This window comes from Lontra canadensis, unplaced genomic scaffold, assembly GCF_010015895.1.
Source record: "Lontra canadensis isolate GAN:19392208 unplaced genomic scaffold, GSC_riverotter_1.0 scaffold50, whole genome shotgun sequence".
NCBI classification, from domain to species: domain Eukaryota; kingdom Metazoa; phylum Chordata; class Mammalia; order Carnivora; family Mustelidae; genus Lontra; species Lontra canadensis.
In genome coordinates this window covers 3018673-3040538 of record NW_022631044.1, presented here as the reverse complement: position 1 = coordinate 3040538, position 21866 = coordinate 3018673, and the positions used below count along the sequence as shown (strand labels likewise).

The 21866-nt window shown below is 43.7% G+C and overlaps 1 long non-coding RNA gene and 1 other non-coding gene across 8 annotated transcripts in view; one reads left to right on the top strand and one right to left on the bottom strand.

The window, feature by feature from the left end:
* LOC116877169 overlaps nucleotides 1–21866 on the bottom strand; it is a 58406-nt gene that overhangs the window by 17712 nt on the left and 18828 nt on the right. For 4 of the 7 annotated variants that reach the window (XR_004384561.1, XR_004384560.1, XR_004384564.1 and 1 more), the window contains 2 exons: nucleotides 19560–19741; nucleotides 6365–6501 (listed from right to left, as the gene is read on the bottom strand). This is a non-coding gene — a long non-coding RNA (uncharacterized LOC116877169). Of the gene's footprint in view, nucleotides 1–4693; nucleotides 5534–5655; nucleotides 5750–6364; nucleotides 6502–15257; nucleotides 15565–19559; nucleotides 19742–21866 lie in introns of those variants that run through there. The other 3 variants (XR_004384562.1, XR_004384563.1, XR_004384566.1) reach the window with 3 other exon arrangements.
* Nucleotides 15541–15647, top strand: LOC116877252. Its single transcript, XR_004384595.1, has one exon. It is a non-coding gene; the product is annotated as a U6 spliceosomal RNA (small nuclear RNA).

Here is a 21866-nt window from a genome sequence, read left to right as displayed (position 1 = left end):
TCATCATGCACCTGGTGCCCAAATGTTACTCTCTGGCTATCCAAGGCCAAGGTATGTGCCCCACACAAACCTAACCTTCTTTTCCTAAACCTTATTAAAGTTTGCATCCCTTAGATGAACTGATTTAGGGGCACCTGGGTGGCTCTGTCTGTTACATGTCCAACCCTTGACTTCAGCTCCAGTCATGATCTCTGAGACCTGGGATCAAGCCCCGTATCAGGCTCCTTGCTGGGCAGGGAGTCTACTTGTCTCCCTCTCCCTGCTCATTCACTCTCTCAAATAAATCTTGGAAAAAAAAAAAAAAAAAGAACTGATCTAATCAACACCACAAAGCAATTCTGAAACGAATTCAAGTAAAATGTAGGTATTAATACTGTATTAATTCGGGGCGCCTGGGTGGCTCAGCGGGTTAAAGCCTCTGCCTTCAGCTCAGGTCATGATCCCAGGGTTCTGGGATCGAGCCCTGCATCAGGCTCTCTGCTCAGCAGGGAGCCTGCTTCCCTTCCTCTCTCACTCTGCCTGCCTCTCTGCCTATTTGTGTGATCTCTGTCTGTCAAATAAATAAATAAATAAATAAAATAAAAATCTTTCATTAAAAAAAAAAACAAATACTGTATTACTTCTGCGGAAGAGCGGGAGAATTTCTACATTACATTAGAGTTAGGGCACCTGGGAGGCTCAGTCATTAAGCATCTGCCTTTGGCTCAGGTCATGGTCCCAGCGTCCTGGGATCAAGTCAAGATCAGGCTCCCTGCTTGGCGGGAAGCCTGCTTCTCCCTCTCCCACTCCTGCTGCTTGTGTTCCCTCTCTCATTGTCTCTCTGTCAAATAAATGAATAAAATCTTAAAAAAAAAAAAAAAAGAAGAAGAAGAAGAGCTAGAGGGGGGCCTGGCTGACTCTGTGCACACCAACTCTTGATCTCAGGGTTGTGAGTTTGAGCCCCCAAACTGGGTGTAGAAATTACTTAATAAAAACCTTTAAAAAATTTTTTTGGGGTGGCTCAGTCAGCTAAGCATCAGACTCTTGATTTCAGCTCAGGTTATGATCTCAGGGTGGTGAGATGGAGCCCTGCATTAGGCTCTGGGCTCAGTGTAGAATCTACTTGAGATTTTCTCACTCCCTCTCTCTCTCTGCCTCTCCCCTCACTTGTTCTCACTCTCTAAATAAATAAAATCTTTTTTTTTTTTTTTTTTTTTTTTTTTTACACGAGGTAGATTTCCAAGGTTAGCTGATTCTGGAATCCTTTTTTTTTTTTTTTTTCTTTTTTAAGATTTTATTTATTTGACAGAGAGAGAGAGACAATGAGAGAGGGAACACAAGCAGGGGCACATGGAGAGGGAGAAACAGGCTTCTCCCTGAACAGGGAGCCCAATGTGGGGCTCAATCCCAGGACCCTAGGATTATGACCTGAGGCAAAGGCAGACAACAACTGAGCCACCCAGGCACCTCTAAATAAATAAAATATTTTTTAAAACTTTTAAAAAGAACTAGAAATTCAAATGAAAGAAAGGACATCTAATGATGAGGCTCCCCTAGATCACAGGGGACCAATGTCAGCCTCTCTCTCTACAGGCATGGCCCACATCATTCTCTGTGCTGAAGATGAACCATCAGAGCTATAGGACAGCATCTCAGATTGTCGAATATCACACCCCAAATAAACAGGTCCAGAAAAGAACTTGGGACCTTGGCCATTGCTTCTGCTCTGGCCAGCACACACTGCTTCCTTAGCCAAGAAGTTACAGTGGTGCTTTTTTCCTAGGAAGTTTCCAACACTATTTTAAGCTCTTTGAAATGAAACAGCAACAGAGTTGATTACGGTCACAACCTTGGAATAGCCTGTAGGAGGCCTGGGCTCTACACTTCCAGAATCATACCTTGCTCCTCTGAATGGTTTCAACAAAGCCAGAATAACAGAGATTAATTAATGGCAGAGTGGGACTGCATCTTCTCAGTGATGCAGGAAGGAGGACCAAAGGGATGTTTTTCTGGGGTTTCCACATACAGGGTCTCAGAAGCAGATTATTACAACTAAAAATGGCCCAAGTGTAATCACTTGGCACAATTCACTATGTTGACTATAAATCGTAACCCAGCATGCAAGTTCCCTGAGGTACTCTTTAGCAGTGTGCATGTTCTACTTGACTTTCTTGGCAAGCCCTCAATGAGCCCAGGGCATTTAGCCTAAGCTGGGGGGCTCTCAGGAGCCAGATATCCCTTCGGGGGTGAAAGGGACTGGCTGGCAACTTTAGCAGATGGAATAAAGACGAAATGAAGAAGTCCAAAGGGAGGAAAGGACTGGTCCAGGCAGAATTATCCAAAAGCATGTGCTTAGAAAACTGGCAAAGCAGAGACAGTAATTGCAAATATTTTAAATTATATTTATCTAATTAGTCACCATGATAAAAAACAGAACTTTGCTAGATTTTCCTTATACTTTGCTCAATTTCCTTATACTGATTCTGTGTTAAATATTGTTTTTCAAATACATATTGAGGGCTGAAAATATGAGGGACATCATAATCTTACTATTGCTTAGGCCTCTGAAGTTCTTAATCTGGTCGCTGGCTTTATCAAGAAGCAAGGAAAACCAGGATTCCAAAGCTTCAAGGTCAATATTCAGTTCTTCATTCAATAAATACTTCTTGAGGGGCTAGAGAAGTGTCAGGTCTTTGCTCATTCCTGGGATACAGCAGCAAACAAAACAAATATGGTTCCTGAGTTCCTGGAGCTCAGTCTAGTGTGTGTTGTTAAGAATAGGAGCAGGACTGGGGCATCTGGGTGGCTTAGTGGGCTGAGCATCTGACTCTTGGTTTTGGCTCAGGTCATGATCTCAAGCCCCACCTCCAGCTCCGCGTTCAGGACAGAGTCTGCTTGTCCCTCTTCCTCTTCTCTTCCCCCTGCTCACACTTTCTCTCACTTGTCCTTGTCCTTCTCCCTCTTCTTCTACCCCTGCTCGTGCTTTCTCTCGCTCTCTCAAGATAAGTAAATAAAATTAAAACAAACAAAAAAGAGTAAGAGCAGGATCCAAAGCAAAAGGTTCATATTGGAAAGTAGGCAAGATTCTGCAGCCAGCAATGGGACGCCAAGGGAGGAGATCCCTTCTGGGATGCCAGCAAAAGAGGCCAGGGGCAAATAAGGAGCTGCTGTTTAGGGGGATGGGCTGGGTCAGATAACATCCTTATCCCCTCCGCTCACTTTGGCAGAGAAGAGAGCCACTGTAGTATGTTGGGTTAATCAAGAACAGGTGACCAGGGCCCTCAGAGTAAATGCAGTCATGATGCTGCCGCTTCTCTGCTCACAGCCATGAACTGGTATGGGCCACGTGAGCTGTGTGAGACACCCTGAAGCTCCAAAAACGATCAAGACATGAGTTGTCTATCTACTGACAGGAATTCTAGGAAGTACAGCAGGCCAGAAATGGGAAGCATTATAATAACTGCCAGAGGAAGCTGAGTGACGCTTCCCACAACTGTCACCCACATTTCTCTGACATTGCCCGGAAATGAAAAATAAAAGCCCGATTTCACCTGGAAGAGTGGGGCCACAAAGCAACCTGCTGAAATGATCAGGCTACAGCCAGAAGCCCCTGAGAGGAGTTTTGGCTTTAGGGCATGAAATGGGCAAGAATGGGGGAAAGGCTGTGGCCTGCTGTGTTAGAGAAGGAGCCATTCCAGCAGCTCAGTGCCAGCACTACCAGAAGGTGTGACTGCCATGGCAAAGGTGCAGAGCTGACAACAGCAACATCAGGAACTTCAGAGTAAGTGCCCAGCCAGTAGAGCAGCAGCCTAGACAGATCTCAGAGTACCTGACCTCTCTGGGCCTGTTTTCTTATCTGAAAATGGAGATAATAAAAGAGCATGTGTTGGTTTCCCAGGGCTGCTATAACAAACACTACAAAGTTAGTGGCTTCCAACAAAGGACATTTATTCTCTCACAGTTCTGGAGGCTACAAGTCCAAAATCAGGGTTTCAGCAGGACCATGCTCCCTGTGAAGACTCCAGGGGAGAATCTTTCTTTGCCTCTTCCAGCTTCTGGTGGTTGCCAGTAATCCTTGACATTCTTTGATTCGTGGCAGCACAACACCAATCTCTACTTCCATCTTCACATGGACATCTTCCCTCTATGTATCCTGTAAGGACCTATTTAGCAAGAGGCTTTCATTAAACTGTCCCTGCTTCCCTACCCCCAGGGGATTCACTTAAAAACAAGTCCCGGAAACCAGCTTCAGGTAACAAAAGTCCAGACATAAGGGTGGGTCAGGCCAGGTGGAGACATCCTATCAGTAGGGGGTTGCATACATCTCCCTAGCTACCAAGGAGTAGGGGGCCCCCACCCTTTGGAACCCTTTTGGCGCCAATCCTAATCAAGGTGTAATAGGCTGGGTCAAATGTCTACTAGGGTAAACTGTAACTCAATTGGTCACCTAGCATCACTGTGGAGTTTGCTGTGTGTGTCACAATTTCATTGGTCACCTGTGCGTGGCCAGGCCCGACCGCATGGTTTTTGCCCTTAAAAGCTAGACTGTGAAACAGAGAAGGGTCGCCCTCTCTTGTAAGAGGTGCGGACTCCAACGTTCGGTTAGATTCTTGATGCTTGGTGTGAAATAAAGCTTTGCTTGACCTTCGCTTTGTATCAGTCTCGCTCCTTTAATCACGGACCCATTATTGGGGCATAACATATCCCTCTTCATATAAGAACACCAGTCACTGGATTAGGGCCCATCCTAATCCAGTATGACTTCATCTTAACCTGCTTACATCTACAAGGATCCTATTTCCAAATAAGATAACATTCATAGGTTCTGGGTGGATGTGAATTTTGGGAGGAGACTATGCAACTCAGTACAGAGAACCAATCTCATAAAGACTTTATATATGTAAGGTGCTTGGAAAAGTTGCTGGCACATAACATATGCCATGTAAGAGTCAGCTACCCTTCTTCAACATCTTTGGCAAATAACAGCTGCCATGGGATATATGAGAGCTCTGTTATAGAGGAATTCCTCTCCCTTCATCTTGATTAGAGGGAAGAAATTAGATGGGAAAAAAAAGTGTTCCAAAAAGAGCTGATGAGGGCACAGGTAGAACACAATGTGTTCATTACCATTCAACGCCCCCCATCAATACCCCATCGATACTCTCAGGCTGGAGTAAGGAAATATCCACCACAATCTCTTCATTTGTTTCTGAAGAACGCAAAAACTGTCGTTCCAAACTAACAATGGCCCTTCAGAGCAGCCCTCAAACTAAGATGCACTTAGAAGGCGCCTCCAGAGAAGAGCCAGCAGGGAAGCTACACTAGGGAATGCAGCAGTTTCATCACTTAGTCAGGCTGTGAGTTCTGGTCCCAAACTGCTTTACACAGCATATTCATCCCACAGCTAAGCAACTGAATGACTGAGTCCAAACATGAAATTCATTCTCCAAAATGGAGATCTCCTATTATCTTACTTTCAGATTAGGGGAGGGAAGAAGAGATTAAAGGCTCCTGGTCTTTCTTCTTTAATAAACAGGTCTGGGGCAGTACACAACTGAAAAGAAATAGAGCCAGATCTCAACTGCTATCTTCATATCAAAATAAATTCCAGAAGGATCAAAGACTTAAAGATTAAATTTAAAGAGTTAAAAGAAGGTGCGCACACACACACACACACACCAAGTATTCAAAGAGAGTGAGTAACCATTTTTTATGTTTTTGAGGTAGGGAGACATGCCTTTTCTAAACACTGGCCTAGCAGCAGGAAAAACTGTAAGAAAAAAGATTATTTTGACTACCTAAAAATATAAAACTTCCCAAGAGAAAAAAATTGCATAAACACAGTCAAAAGACAAATGATAAACTAGGAACAATTCTGTTATATATTATAGTCAGTACTTTACCTCTTTTAAATTATTATGAAAACATTACTGGGAACACATGCAAATAACAGGGGCACCTGGGTGCCTCCTGTTAAGCATCTGTCTTCGGGTCAAGACCCCAGGTCCTGGGATGGAACCCCTTATCAGGCTTCCTGCCCAGCGGGAAGCTTGCTTCTCCCTCTCCCACTCCCCCCGCTTGTGTTCCCTCCCCCTGCTGGTGTTCCCTCTCTGGCTATGTCTCTGTCAAATAAATAAAGGTCTTAAAAAAAAAAAAAAAAAGACGAATAAGTGACTAAAAAAATTCATAAATGTCCAAAATACATTTGAAAAGATGTTCAATCTTTAATATAAAAAAATATTAAGTCCTACTTATTGATCTGCATGTCTCCATTACTATTTGAAGCATTTTACTTAGATTAATTGACTTATTCTTCCTGAAACAGGTGCTATCATTATGCTTACCTTATCAAAGATGAAACTGAGAGAGAAATTAAATGACTTACCCAAGGTCACACAGTAAGTGGCTGAGTCAGAATTCAGGCCCCAGCAGATGGGCTCCAGAGTCATATGTCGTATCACATCACATCTATCAGAGTCACATTCTCAACTACCATATTATAGTGACAAGACCACTTTTCACCTGTCAGATGTGGAAATGAAAAACATACAACACATTATTACTGGCAATGTAGGCAATCTCATGTGCCATTGGCAAGAGTTAACATTCTTAAGGGTAGTTGGTTCCATAAATCGACATTTTAAATGTGCATATCCTTCAACTGAGACATTCTATTTCTTAAGAATTTATCCTAAGTGGGGCCCCTGGGTGGTTCAGTTGGTTTGAAAGGTCCCCCAATAATGGGTCCGTAATTAAAGGAGCAAGACTGATAAAAAGCGAAGGTCAAGCAAAGCTTTATTTCGCGCCAAGCATCGAGAATCAAACTGACCGTCCGGGGCCATCTCTTACAGAGAGGGCAACCCCTCCCTGCCTTACAGACTTTTTTTTTTTTTTTTTTAAGATTTTATTTATTTGACAGAGATCACAAGTAGGCAGAGGCAGGAAGAAAGAGAGGAAGGGAAGAAGCAGGCTCCCCACTGAGCGTAGAGTCCGATGCGGGGCTGGATCCCAGCACCCGATTCGGATCGATCCCAGATCCGGCTCATGACCTGAGCCAGAAGCAGAGGCTTTAACCCACTGAGCCACTCAGGTGCCCCACAGACTAAATTTATTATAGAGCAAAGGCCATGTGGTTGGGCCTGGCCACACACAGGTAGCCAATGAGATTCCAACACACAGAGAAAGCTGCACAGTCATGCTAGGTCACACACAGGTGGCCAACTGAATTACAATTCACCCCACAGTAGCTATTTGAACTAGCCTATCACCTTGGTCAGAATTGGAGCCCTTTAAAAGGTGGGGCCCACACTCCTTGGTAGCTAGGGAGACAGTATACGCGCTTTACTGATTGGATGTCTCCACCTGACCAGACTCATCCCTGCATTTGGGCTGTTATCTCCACCTGGCCTGACCCACCCTTGTATTTGGGCTTTGTTACCTGGGACTGGTTGGGGGTGGGGGCGAGTCAGTTTAAGTTTTACTGCAGGAACAACAAAATGGCTGTTCAACTGAGGTGGGGCCGCTCCGGCTAAATAGGCCCTTACAGGTTAAGCGATTGCCTTCGGCTCAGGTCACGATCCCGGAATCCCGGGATTGAGTCCCGCATTGGGCTCCCAGCTCCATGAGGAGTCTGCTTCTCCCTCTGACCTTCTTCCCTCTCATTCTCTCTCTCACTCTCTATCAAATAAATAAATAAAATCTTAAAAAAAAAAAAGAATTTATCCTAAGTAGACAAGTGTACAAAGATTACATACAAGGCGTTTATCACAGCATGTATATAATAACAAAAATACAGCAAATAGGAGCACCTGGCTGGCTCAGTCAATAGAGTGTGCAACTCTTGATCTCAGGGTCCTGAGTCTGAGCCCCACAATAGGGGCAGAGATTACTTAAAAAAAAAAAAAAAAAAACTACAAATAAAAAGTCCAACAAATACACCCGAAGTCCAACAAATTCATTCATTCAACAAATATTTACTGAATACCAACTGTGTGCCAGGAACTGTCCTACATAACAGAGAGCAGTGAATAAAAAAAAGAAGAAAAAAGTCTGTCTTCATGGAGCTTACATTCTAATGGAAGGTGTTGGGCAATAAACAAGTAAAAGTATACAGTGTATCAAGTGGTATTAAACGCTACAGAGAAAAACAAAGGAGAGAAGGGAGATAGGAAAGAAAGGGGGTTTGCTACAATTTTAAGGGAGTCAGGAAAGGTCCCATAGGTAACAGATAAGATAAACAGATTAAATATTAAAAAATAAAAAGCAGGGGCGTCTGGGTGGCTCAGTGGGTTAAAGCCTCTGCTTTCGGCTCAGGTCATGATCCCAGAGTCCTGGGATCGAGCCCCACATCGGGCTCTCTGCTCTGCAGGGAGCCTGCTTCCTCCTCTCTCTCTCTCTGCCTGCCTCTCTGCCTACTGTGATCTCTGTCAAATAAATAAATAAAATCTTTAAAAAAAAAAAAAAAGAAAAAGCATTATGGTACATCCACATGTTGAAATATAATTTAGGGGCACCTGGGTGGGTCAGTGGGTTAAGCCTCTGCCTTCAGCTCAGGTCATAATCTCGGGGACCTGGGATGGAGCCCTGCATTGGGCTCTGTTCAGCAGGAGCCTGCTTCTCCCTTCTCTCTCCTTGCCTGCCTCTCTACCTACTTGTGACCTCTATCAAATAAATAAATAAAATCTTTTTAAAAAAAAGAAATAAATATAATTTAGCCATTTATTCTATATTTATTTACATAATAAGGTGTCTATAACAAATTATAAAATGAGAAAAGATTCTCACCACACACAGAAACACAGGGAACTCTGTCAGGTGATGGATGTGTTAACCATATTATAATAACTTAAAAATATATACGTTTCAAATCATCATATTGTACACCCTAAACTTACACAATGTTATATGCCAATTATATCTCAATAAAGTGGGGGGAAAGGTGAAAAAAGATTACAAAATGGTATAAAGAAGAAAAACAGTATTAAGGTATGATTCCTTTGATATGAAATTACATGTTTATATATGCTTATGCTTTAAATTGGGATGGAGGAACAACACAGAAGGAACTTGATAATACCAACCAAGGGTCCAGGCTGACTGCCAGACAAGTGGTACCAGCAGCCTTTATGTGTTCTCCAACTCTACTCATTCTTCTCCCCACACCTATACTTTCATTTATTTATTTATTGGGGCAGGGAGGGGCTGAGGGAGAGGGAGAGAAAATCCTAAGCAGGCTCCACACCCCAAGATCATGACCTGACCTGAAATCAAAAGTCAGATACCCAACCAAGTGAGCCACGCAGGCACCCCCTACACTCTGTTCCAGAAAGGATTTAAGGATCACAAATCCACCTACCCCTACTAGTTCTTTAACTCTCCCCTTCCTTCCTCACCCTTCCCCCTCCTCTTTCTAGATGCCAGGCCAGTGATAGGGTGAAAAGGATGAAAGCTTAAGATGGAAGCAAGCTGAAGGGGCATAAGAAGGATGGAAGGAAACCTCCACACACCTGGATGGGATTCCTTATTTCAGCACACAGAAAACAGATCCTGGGACACACACTTCCTTCCTGCAGATCTGTAATATTTGAAGTAAGGTTAGGGCGCCTGGGCATCTGCCTTTGGCTCAGGTCATGATCTCCGGATTCTGGGATTGAGTCCCATGTCGGGCTCTTGGCTTGGCAGGGAGTCTGCTTCTCCCTCTTCTTCTGCCTCTCCCACTGCTTGTGCTCTGCCCCCCCCCCAAATGAATAAAATAAAATCTTAAAAAAAGAAAAAAAAAGATTTGAAGCAAGGTCTATCTGATTCAGATTCCCTGTTTCATCTCCTACTGAACCCCAAATGCCTTGTAGGGCAGCCAGGGGTAAGACTGACTCTCAAAGCGGAGTGACAGGCCAGAGCTCTGCCCCTGGCACACAGTGCCTACATCTTCCTAGGAGCAGAAAATTACACGGAGCTGAGCCCATTTTACTCCCTACTTTATCCCTTCCTCCATAGCTACATCCATCAAGCTATCCTGGCTAAGTTAAACTCCTGTCCAATCCCATACACTCACCACCTTTCATAACTACCCTAAAGATTCACAGTCTTCCCCACTAAGATTCTCAAACCTAGGTCCCTACCAAGAACATTGCCCAAGGTGACGTTTTCAGTCTGGGGTAAGGTTTTGAGTAACCTGGCAGACAGGGTCCAGATATATTTGCTGTCAGATATGTAGAAGCCTATTACACCTCCTGCCTGAGCATAAAGCCACCAATAAGGAACTGGCAACTTCCCAAATGTGGAATCCATATTGCTATCCCCTATTTAGCTAAGAATAGGAGGCACATGAGAGGCAGGGGATCTAAGGAAGGACTTAACAGTTTCAAAATATTTCTCGCATACTCTCTGTCACCTCTTAGATACCAATAATACACAAGTCCTGGTGTTAAGAATTTTCATATACTCTCACCAAAAATGACAAATCACTTTAACCAAACTTTCCTACCATGTTGCTACTAAATTTAGGAAGTCTATGGCACATACAGGTCCATGTGCCCTGCTGACAGCTGAATACCCAAGCTTGAATTTAGAACAGGTAAGCCAATCTGAGATTCTCCTCAGGGCTGCAACACAGAAGTCTCATTACATACCATTAGGTCAACAGCTTTCATGCCCCATTCCAGCTTCTGCTCTTTCCTGGGCTTTCAGCAGGGAACATCTTTCCAATACATACACAGACACACCCCCAAAATCCTCCAACACACTTAGTACAACTGAAAGAAATTCTTTTTTTTTTTTTTAAAGATTTTATTTATTTATTTGACAGAGATCACAAGTAGGCAGAGAGGCAGGCAGAGGGAGAGAGAGGAGGAAGCAGGCTCCCTGCAGAGCAGAGAGCCCGATGTGGGGCTCGATCCCAGGACCCTGGGATCATGACCTGAGCCGAAGGCAGAGGCTTTAACCCACTGAGCCACCCAGGTGCCCCAATTCTTTACTAATAAAGAGAAAACATGAGTCAGAGAAAATCCAAAAGCAATCATCTCTTTGACAGAAGTGGCTCTTTCTCTCTCCACCTCTCTCTTATCTTCCTTGAATATGTAGCTACTGTGCAACTTTTTTTTTTAAGATTTTATTTCTTAATAAAGAGAGAGAGAGTGAGAGAGGGAACACAGGCAAGGGAGTAGGAGAGGGAGAAGCAAGCTCCCCGCTGAGGAGGGAGCCCAATGCAGGGCTCAATCCCAGGGCTCTGACCTGAGCTGAAGGCAGACACTTAACGACTGAGCCACCCAGGCGCCCAAGGGTCTACTGAGCAACTTCTATTATGCTTGTCACTATAAGATATAATCATGAGATATGCCTCCCACCTTCAAGAATTTACTCCAGGGGTGCCTGGGTGGCTCAGTGGGTTAAAGCCTCTGCCCCCGCCCCCGCCCCCCCCCCCTCTGCTCAGCGGGGAGCCTGCTTCCCCTTCTCTCTGCCTGCTTCTCTGCGTACTTGTAATCTCTTTCTCTCTGTCAAATAAATAAATAAAATCTTTAAAAAAAAAAAAAAGAATTTACTCCATTTGGAAAAACAAAATCAACACACAGGAAACATGTTATAGATGGGGGCTCCAAGATTTCTAGTGCACGAACAGGAGAACAGATAAACAAATAATAGGGTATCCTGACACAAACGGGTATCTTTAATTTCAAACACAATCTCCCTTTTGTTCTACTCTCAGTAGGAATGTGTTTCACTTCAGGAAAAATGTCATTTACCAAAATTGAAATACATTAAGTTAGGGATCATTCACTAGACAGAAAGGATCTTCCTTCTTCCTCTTTTCTGTGAAGTTTAGAGAGATATACTTAATACCTCTCCAGCCAATCCCTGTTCACACACACACACACACACACACACACACACACATTTACATTCAACTTTTTAGGATCACATTCAGAGGGTAAAGCAAAGTACTTAAAAAGTTTATAAAACTTGGGATATTTGGCTGGTTGTCAGTTAAGCATCCAACTCTTGATTTCGGTTCAGGTCATAATCTCAGGGTCGTGAGACTGAACTCAGGGTCGTGGGCTGTGTGTGCTCAGTGGGGAGTCTGCTAGAGATTCTCTCCCTCTCCCTCTGCTCCTCCCCCCACTTTCTGTCTCACACACATATACATTCTCTCTCTCAAATAAATCTTTAAAAATAAAACAAAAAACCAAAACAAAACAAAGAAGAGGTAATCTGGGTATAATAAGTAGACAGAATCCTCCCCTTTTGCATACAAATACTAATACTAGCGTGCCACAAACATTATTCTGCACTTTGCCTTAATAATGGATCTCAGAGATTGTTCCATATCAGGGTGTGAGTGTGTATGTGCCTGTATGTCTCATTCTTCTTAACACTACATAATATGGCAATATCCACTACAATTTATTCAACTAGTATTTTTGTTTTAAAGATCTTATTTATTTGTCAGAGAGAGAAAACAAGCAGGGGGAGCAGCAGGCAGAGGGAGAAGCAGGCTCCCCACTGAGCAGGGAGCCCAATGTGGTACTCGATCCCAGACCCTGGGATCATGACTCAAACCAAAGGCAGCCACTTAACCGACTAAGGCACCAAGGCATCCCTATTCAACTAGTATCTTTTTATTTTTTTCAAAGAGTTTATTTATTTATTTGACAGACAGAGACTACAAGTAGGCCGAGAGGCAGGCAGAGAGTAAGAGGGAAGCAGGCTCCCCGCTGAGCAGAGAGCCCAATGCAGGGCTCGATCCCAGGACCCTGGGATCATGACCTGAGCCAATGGCAGAGACTTTAATCCACTGAGCCGCTCATGCGCCCTATTCAACTAGTATCTTAACAATATATACTAAGATGTATTTTTAAGCAAAATGTGTTAAAGACTATGCATACCAGTTTTGCATATCTTTCTCCCTTAACAAAAATATTCAGATTTAACTCTTTATATATCCTCCAAGCAACTATTAATGACCACTGATAACTTGCTTTGGTTTGAATTTAATAGTGTTTCACCTTGATTTATTTCTACTAGGGTATATGTTGACTGTTTGTCACCAAAGATGATCAAGAAAACACAGGAGAGGCGTCTGGGTGGCTTAGTTGGTTGAGTGACTGCCTTTAGCTCAGGTCATGATCCTGGAGTCCCAGGATCCAGTCCCGCATCGGGCTCCCTGCACAGCAGGGAGTCTGCTACTCCCCCTGACCCTCTCTCCTCTCATGCTCTCTCTCTCTCTCTCAAGTATATAAATAAAATCTTAAAGAAAAGAAACAGAAAAAGAACACACATTGTCCTCTGAATATTCTGGTCACCCTTTACTCCATCATCCTTATAAATTGCTTCTTAATAGTATACCTTTTACTGGGTTTAACTCTGAAAAAGTGTAAGACAAATAAACCCCCCCACCCCCACCCCCACACACACTTTCATTACTCAATTAAAAAACAGAAAACATTGGGGAACCTGGGTGGCTCAGTGGGTTAAGCCTCTGCCTTCGGCTCAGGTCATGATCTCAGGGTTCTGGGATCGAGCCCCACATCGGGCTCTCTGCTCAGCAAGGAGCCTGCTTCCTCCTTTTTCTCTCTCTGCCTGCCTCTCCTGCCTCTCTGCCTACTTGTGATATCTATCTGTCAAATAAATAAATAAAGTCTTAAAAAAACAAAAACAAAAACAAAATCTCTTTCACTTCAGTGTCTCTAAGTCTACTATTTGGTTTCTTTTAGATCACAGCAAGGTAGAATGAGTGAGGGCTCTATGCATACAATGGGGCTGGAATCTCAGTTCTGCCATTTCCAAGTTAATCTACTGCTCAGAGCTTCTGGTTTATCATCTACAAACCCAGGGCAATACCATCTATCTCTTATACAGATGAAATCACTACACAGAGAAATCCACTTGAGAGAACCAAAGAGCTGTCTCTATTGAACTAGCACTGCCTGGGGAAGTCAAAGACTTGCTTAGGGAAGTGGAAAAGGACAAGAAAAAAATCTGACCAGGTAATGAGAGAAAGGGTGCCTTCAGCAGAGGCAATAATCCATGCAAAGGGTGAGAGTTGTGCAGGGCCACAAAGCATCCCACAGCTACTGACAAGGTGAAAAGTAATTTATAGTCAACAAGTACTTCCCAAGTACTTCTAAGCACTGAAGATACAACCATGAGCAAGAAGGTCCCTACCTTCGTGGAACTTATAATCTAATAGGAGAGAAAGACAAACTAGTAAAAAGCAGTAAGTGGTCTAATGGAAGCAAATGAGGTATAAATAAAAAGTAACATTGAGTTGCTTTGTATAGAATGGGCAGAAAAACTTCTAAGAGGAGATAATGTGGGGACGCCTGGGGGGGGGGGGCTCAGTCGGTTAAGCATCTGCCTTCAGCTCAGGTTATGATCCCAGGGTCCTGGGACTGATCTCCACATCTTCTCCCTTTGCCTGCTGCTCTGCCCCCTTGTGCCCCTCTCTCTCTCTCCCTCTCTCTCTGTGTGTGTGTCAAATAAATAAATAATCTTTAAAAAAAAAAAAAATAAGAGGAGATAATGTTTAACTGACACTTAAAAGTAAGGGATAGTTAATGAGGTGAAGAGCCCATTAAAGGCTATAGCCTTAGGCAGAGACTATAGCACTACAAAGGCTCTGAAATCAGCAAAAGAAGAGATCAAGGAACTATGAACAAATAAGGGTACCCAGGAGATGAGAGAGAAGGGCTTGGGATAAGACTTGAGAAAAAGGTAGGGACCAGATCGTCCTCAATCTTATAGGTCATAATTTGGGCCAAATTGTGTAAGGCCGTTTATTACAACCCAAGACATTTGGACTTGATCCTATAGGTAACAGGAATGTAACAGAGGACTTGAAAAGGAAAGACAAGGTTCTTATAGGATAGCGGCAGCTGTGTGTATACAATAGCAACAACGGGGACTGAAGACAGCTTGGGAACCAAATAAAGAAAACCTGCACTAGGATAGGGTCAACGTACACAGGAAAAGAGAGGCACCCTTGAGAAAATCTGCCACGCGACATAGCCTTCAGGGTCCATGTTCTAGCCTGTTTTCTTTTTAAAGATTTTTTTTTTTTTTTTTGACAGAGATAGATCACAAGTAGGCAGAGAGGCAGGCAGAGAAAGAGAGGGAGAAGCAGGCTCCCTGCTGAGCAGAGAGCCCGACGCGGGGCTCGATCCCAGGACCCTGAGATCACGACCCGAGCTGAAGGCAGAGGCTTAACCCTCTGAGCCACCCAAGTGCCCCTAGCCTGTTTTCTGAGTCCAAAGTCAAAGCTTCCTGTAAATCCCAGAGCTACTGACCTGCCATGGTTTAGTCATGAAGCCCTTGTCTACCTCATCTGGCTCTGCATCTACTGTGGCAATGAGAAGATGAGGTGCCGGTACATGCAGTTATCCATTATTCCCACTGGATGACAGAATGGGTTTCTCAGGACCTTTAGATCCAAGTAAAGTGTTCAAATCCCCTTTCTTCCCCTTTAGAGATGGGAGGTCAGTGGAATCCTCTGTCAGTTTCTCCAAATATGGTCTGCAGATGATGACTGTAGTCAGAGTCATCTGGGAGGCAATCAAAATGCAGATTCCTGTGCTCCCTTCAGCAGCACACATACTAAAATTGGAACAATACAGAGAAGGTTAGCATGGGCCCTGCACAAGGATGACACATAAATTCGTAAAGCGGTCCATATTTTTATTAACTATCTGAGACAATTTTACACTCCATTGTCTTGGGACTGTCTTACTTCTATTCTGGAAGCTGTCTGCTGTGGCCCTAACTGGTCATTAAAAGTGATGTTTCTATTTTTTTATTTTTTTAGAATTTTATTTATTTATTTGACAGAGAGAGATCACACCTAGGCAGAGAGGCAGGCAGAGAGAGAGAGAAAGAGGAGGAAGCAGGCTCCCTGCCAAGCAGAGAGCCCGATGAGGGACTCGATCCCAGGATCCTGATATCATGACCTGAGCCCAAGGCAGAGGCTTAAACCCACTGAGCCACCCAGGCGCCCTGATGTTTCTATTTAAAAAACAAATCAGGGGCACATGGGTGGCTCAGTGGGTTTAGCCTCTGCCTTGGGCTCAGGTCATGATCCCGGGGTCCTGGGATTGAGCCCCGCATCGGGCTCTCTGCTTGGCGGGGAGCCCACTTCCCCCTCTCTCTCTGCCTGCCTCTCTGCATACTTGTGATCTCTGTCTGTCAAATAAATAAAAATCTTTAGGGACGCCTGGGTGGCTCAGTTGGTTAAGCAGCTGCCTTCGGCTCAGGTCATGATCCCAGCGTCCTGGGATCGAGTCCCACATCGGGCTCCTTGCTCATCAGGGATCCTGCTTCTCCCTCTGCTCTGCCTGCCATTCTGTCTGCCTGTGCTCTCTCTCTCTCCCTCTCTCTCTCTGACAAATAAATAAATAAAATCTTAAAAAAAAAAAATCTTTAAAAAAAGAAAGAAAGAAAAAAGAATTTGAAGGTACCAAAGCAGCAAATAGAAGGCAAAACATCAGAGCATAGGCTTAGAGAACAGAGGAGTCAAAGACAGGGAGCATTCTCGAGGGAATCACTAACTATGGCCATGATCTCTGGCTCTCTTAGGCCGCTTTTCCCAGCAAAACCCTAGGAGGAGAGTGCAGATAGATGCCTTGCCTCACAGAGGCAAGGTGACTGGCCTTAGACTGCCCAGGATGTGCACATAATCACTCTATCCAATCTTCAAAGAAAACATACCCATCTTCAGTAAGTACTGTTCCTATCCCCATGACTCGCCCTCACCAAGCAACCACCATGAAGCCAGCTACCACTCTGTAGCAGACCTTCAGGCCACACAGAAAACATACAGAACACCCCAAAGGGCTAATGGCAGGCACCACTCACCAAGATTCTCCACTTGGCACATCAGAGCACCTAACACTGCCATAAACTCAACGACCATTCCAGGTCAGAGACTTCGAAAACCACCACCTATACACCTTCAGATCCTACATCTATGCACACCCGGCCAGTCTTCCACTACTTCTATCATGCCTCACTGACCGAATCCCATCCTATATTTTACACTTTCGTGTCCCTCCCCAAAACTCAGACAGAAATCCACAGATTCAGGCTAGGCAGAGTCCTGAACTCCCAAGGCTGCTGAGGCCAACTCCTAGGCATGGTCTGGTGGGAGGAGGTACAGCCTGAAGGAGTGCTCACCCTATCTGAAGGGAGTATCCTCAGCCTACCTAAGGGGAGCACCAGGACGGATTGCTACAGGAAACTTTTCCAAAGATTAGCTAGTTAAACCTAATATATTTAAAAATGAGCAGAAACTGAAGTGTGGGGGAAAGGTACAGTAGGATTTCTGAGGATCTGACTTTCAGATAATTAACACATAAAATACAAAGTAATAGGCAATCTAGTTCAAACCTTTGTATGTCAACTACCTGATCCTCCTCCTAATCCAAAAGCTGGTTCCACACTAAAGAGGTAAGAATGCCGAAAGATGATTTAAGTAATCCCCAAGATTATTTATGGCCTTAATCGTGAACTGCTTGCCCTGTCCATCCTTACACTCCACCCATTATCCTGATTCTCTAGGTTTCTGAATTAATGATTCAGCTTCCTGTTTCATCTTTGCCTCACCTTGTCCCTAAGGCCTTTTGCTTCCTTCCTTGCATAGAAGTGCACTCCACTCTCAGTTATACTGCCATCAGCCACTCAGAGTAAATATGCTGCCTACCCAGATCCGCAACTTTTATCCTTAGCACTCATGTCCCATTCCTGGGCAAGTCCTCTGCCAGGTACACTGATTTTTATGAATATGTCTCAGAGAAAGACAGTGTTTTAGATGATTCATCTCAAGCATGTTAGATAATTCATCCAGGCAAACACTGGGATCACCAAAGATGGAATAAGGAGAATGACAATGAGCCAGGGCCAAATGACCAGACCTTACCCTGACATTCAAAGGCGTACCTTCTTAGCCCTCAATTGGTACTCTGGGTACTCCTATCCAGCACCCCACCTCAAGAGATGCTTCTAGCCCACAGCAGTTACAACTAAGAATACATGGTGAATAAGACATATGTCTTTGCCCAACAAAACTTATCATATAGTGAGGGAGACAGACAAATAATTACGGTATGTATAATTAAAGGTAATGCATGTAGAGCTGTAAGACTAAGAAGGGCAGTCAAGTGAAGTTAGACTTAAGCTGAAACATGAAGGATAAATAGGAGATACCCAGGCAGAGGCTGGGCACTTGAGAAAAAGTGTTCTAAGTAGAGGGAATAGCATATGCAAAGGTCCTGCAGCAAGAAAACACATCTGAAGAGATGGGATGAGCTGGGGAGTGGAGAGGACAAAGCAGAGGGTGTCCTGAAGCAGAAGATGCTGGAGAGACCAAAAAGGGTTTCATAATACGTATGAAACTGTTTTATAATTCACTTCACAAGTATTCACTGAGTGCCTATAATGTACCAGACATTGTTATACATACAAGAAATGTAAGAGTGAATAAAACAGACAACATTCCTTCCTGTTCTCAGAGAATTTAATTCTAACTGAAGGAGACCAGGGTGCCTGGCTGGCTCAGTGAGTAAAGCACGCAACCCTTGATCTGAGGCTGGGCATGCAGCCTACTTAAAAAAAACAAATACATACATACATACATACATATATACATAAATATTAATTGAAAGAGACTATATAAACAAATACATGAATAAACTAGAAAAAAAATCACATATTAAGTGCTATGGAAAGAATTAAAATAGGTGATATAACAGAAAGGATATGGGTGGCTACTCTGAAATAATTAAGTGGTCAGGGGAAGGCCTCTCTGAGGACATGACATTGAAAAACTAGTATCTCAGGGTGCCTGGGTGGCTCAATCAGTTAAGCCAATCAGTTTGGCTCAACTCATGATCCCAGAGTCCTGAGATCAAGCCCCTCATCAGGCTCCCTGTTCAGTGGGGAGTCTGCTTCTCCCTCTCCCACTGCAGCTCCCCCTGCTTGTGCTCTCTGTCAAATACACAACATCTTTAGAAAAAATAAAAATAAAAAATAAAATAAAAACATATATCTCAAAACAAAATAAAACAACAACAACAAACCCCTAAAAAGCTGTCATTCAAAGATCAAGGGAAAAAGCATTCTAGGTGGGGGTGACAAATCATGTAAAAGCAAGATCATGGAAGTTTTTTAAGCAGGAAAGTTAGACCATGAACATTCATGTTTATTATAAAGATCACTCTGGCTGCAAATTGCAGAGTGGAATGAAGGTGGGGAAGGATAAAATCAAGACTGGAGGTAGAGACGAAAAGGTATCATGTACACTAAGATGAGAAGAACCCCACAACGACGATGTGATGATGATAACAACATTCACATGGCACTTACTGGGAGCCGATCTATTTTTCTAAGCATTTTACGTGTTACTAATTTATTTAATACTCACAAGTACTCTCGTTTTGTAAATCCATAAAACTAAGGTACAAGATAGTGGCAATGAAGAAGAAAAGAAAGCAACTGGATCCAAGAAATACTAGGGAGGAAAAGTCCCAGTGACATACTGGTTGTTGGCATGTGGGAGGGGAAGGGAAGTCTTTTGGGCCTAATAACTCCGTGGTGTTTACCATGTGACAGGACACCAGGTGAGGCGGCAAGTAAGGAGGAGCGGAAGGCCACACAGTGGTGAGTGTGCACAATATCCCTGTGATGCCGGCCACGTGAGCAGCTGGACACTGGTCTGCAGACAGAGGTGGGCATCATCCATATGCAGACGGTTAAGTGGAGCTGTCAGAAAGGTTGAGATCACCTAGAAGAGCAGCATGAGAAAAGAAGACAAAAGGCCTAAGAAAAGAACACTGACACTTAAAACACAGTAAGAATTGCTCATAACAACAAAGAAATGGAAATACCTTAATGTCTCTCAATAGGAAAATAACTGAATTTAGCATATCTGCAGTAGCCAAAATCAACGAGAAGTATCTTTTTGTACCAACATGAAATACTGTCAAGACACCTTACTGAATCAGAGAAATGCCAAAGTGATCCATAAAATGTGACCCCATTTGTATAAATAAGACACAAAAATAACACTTTTCTGGTTTCATACATATATATGTAAACAGAAAAAAGTCCGGTATGTACAAATTCCAAACACTAACAGGTTACCACCTCCAAGGAACACAAAAATAACAGGGGGAGCAGGAGAATTCAAAATATGATTTTATTTTTTTTAGATTATATTGTATTACTACATTCCCTATAAAATAAAGATCAATTCTTCAAAAAGATCAATTTTTCAAAAAGTGATCAATTTTTCAGGGCGCCTACCTGGCTCGATTGCTAAAGCATGTGATTCTCGACTTCAGGGTCATGAGTTTGAGCCCCACCTTGGGCACAAAGCTTACTCAAATATAATAATAACAGGAGTCTTTGTATCTTTCCCTCAATTTAGCTGTGAACCTAAAACTGTTCTTAAAAAAACTTTTTTTTTAAGATTTTTTTATTTATTTATTTGACAGAGAACACACGTAGGCAGAGGCAGACAGAGAGAGAGAGAGGGAGGCAGACTCCCTGCCCAGCAGGGAGCCGGATGCGGGGCTTGATCCCAGGACCCTGGGATCACGACCTGAGCCGAAGGCAGAGGCTTCAACCCACTGAGCCACCCAGGCGCCCCCTTAAAAAAACTCCTAATTTTTTAAATGGGAGCCTACAAAAGATATCCTTTGTTTCAGATGCTAAATTTTCTGTCCCTTTCACCTCCAATGGTCTTGGTGTTCAGATCTTAAGGCTTCCCATCTCCCCACATCTAAGATATTAACACGAAGCTCCCTAATTCTATGGTCTACTAGACCGAGGCCAAGCCTGAACTGAATCCCTAGACCCTGAATCACTAGACCCAGGCCAAGCCTGACCACCAATCCCCCCCTAGGCTGGGCCAGAGTCCCAGGAGGAAAAGTCAGACACCAAAGTCTTAAACAAACATGGAAGAATGAGGGGCGCCTGGCTGGTTCAGTCAGTAGAGCATGCGACTCTTGATCTTGGGGTTTTGAGTTTGAGCCCCATATTGAGTGTAGAGGTTACTTTAAAAAATAAAAACTTTGGGCGCCTGAGTGGCTCAGTCGCTGAGCATCTGCCTTCCACTCAGGTGGTGATCCTGGTGTCCTGGGATAGAGCCCCGCAATTGGCTCCCTGCTCAGTGGGGAGCCTGCTTTTCTCTCTCTCACTACCCCTGCTTGTATTCCCTCTCTTACTGTCTCTCCCTGTATGTTAAATAAATAAATAAAATCTTAAAAAAAAAAAATAAAATCTTTAAAAAAATAACAACAAACCACCATGGGAGAATGAGTACAGATGTCAACCAATCTCAAGGACAGGGATCCAGCAGCCTTACTGCCCAGTAAAAGTCTCAGTGGAGAAAGGTATTTGAAGGTCTATAAGCAGCTCTGCAAAACTGAGGGATGTGGCTGCAGGACAGTCAGGTAAAATCAGGGGGAAGTGGTATGCAGTGAGTTTAAAAAAAAAAAAAAAAAGCCAGGCGCATGGGTGGCTCAGTGTTTAGGTTAAAGCCTCTGCCTTTGGCTCAGGTCATGATCTCAGTGTCCTGGGATCGAGCCCCACATCGGGCTCTCTGTTCAGCAGGGAGCCTGCTTCCTCCTCTCTCTCTCTGCCTGTCTCTCTGCCTACTTGTGATCTCTGTCTGTCAAATAAATAAATAAATAGCCAGTACCAATTATAAAGATTCCAAGCCAAGTGCTGTAGTATAGTGGAAACGAGTTTCACAACAAATGGAAGAGGGGAAGCCAAATTCTGTGAAGGGGGTGGGGGCAGCACATGGTGGGTATGTGTGTCTAGGGGTACCTAGAGGAGTCACTTCATATTAAAGCAGCAATTCCAGGAGGCACAGTATAAACATTTAGAAGCTGGAGCAGCAG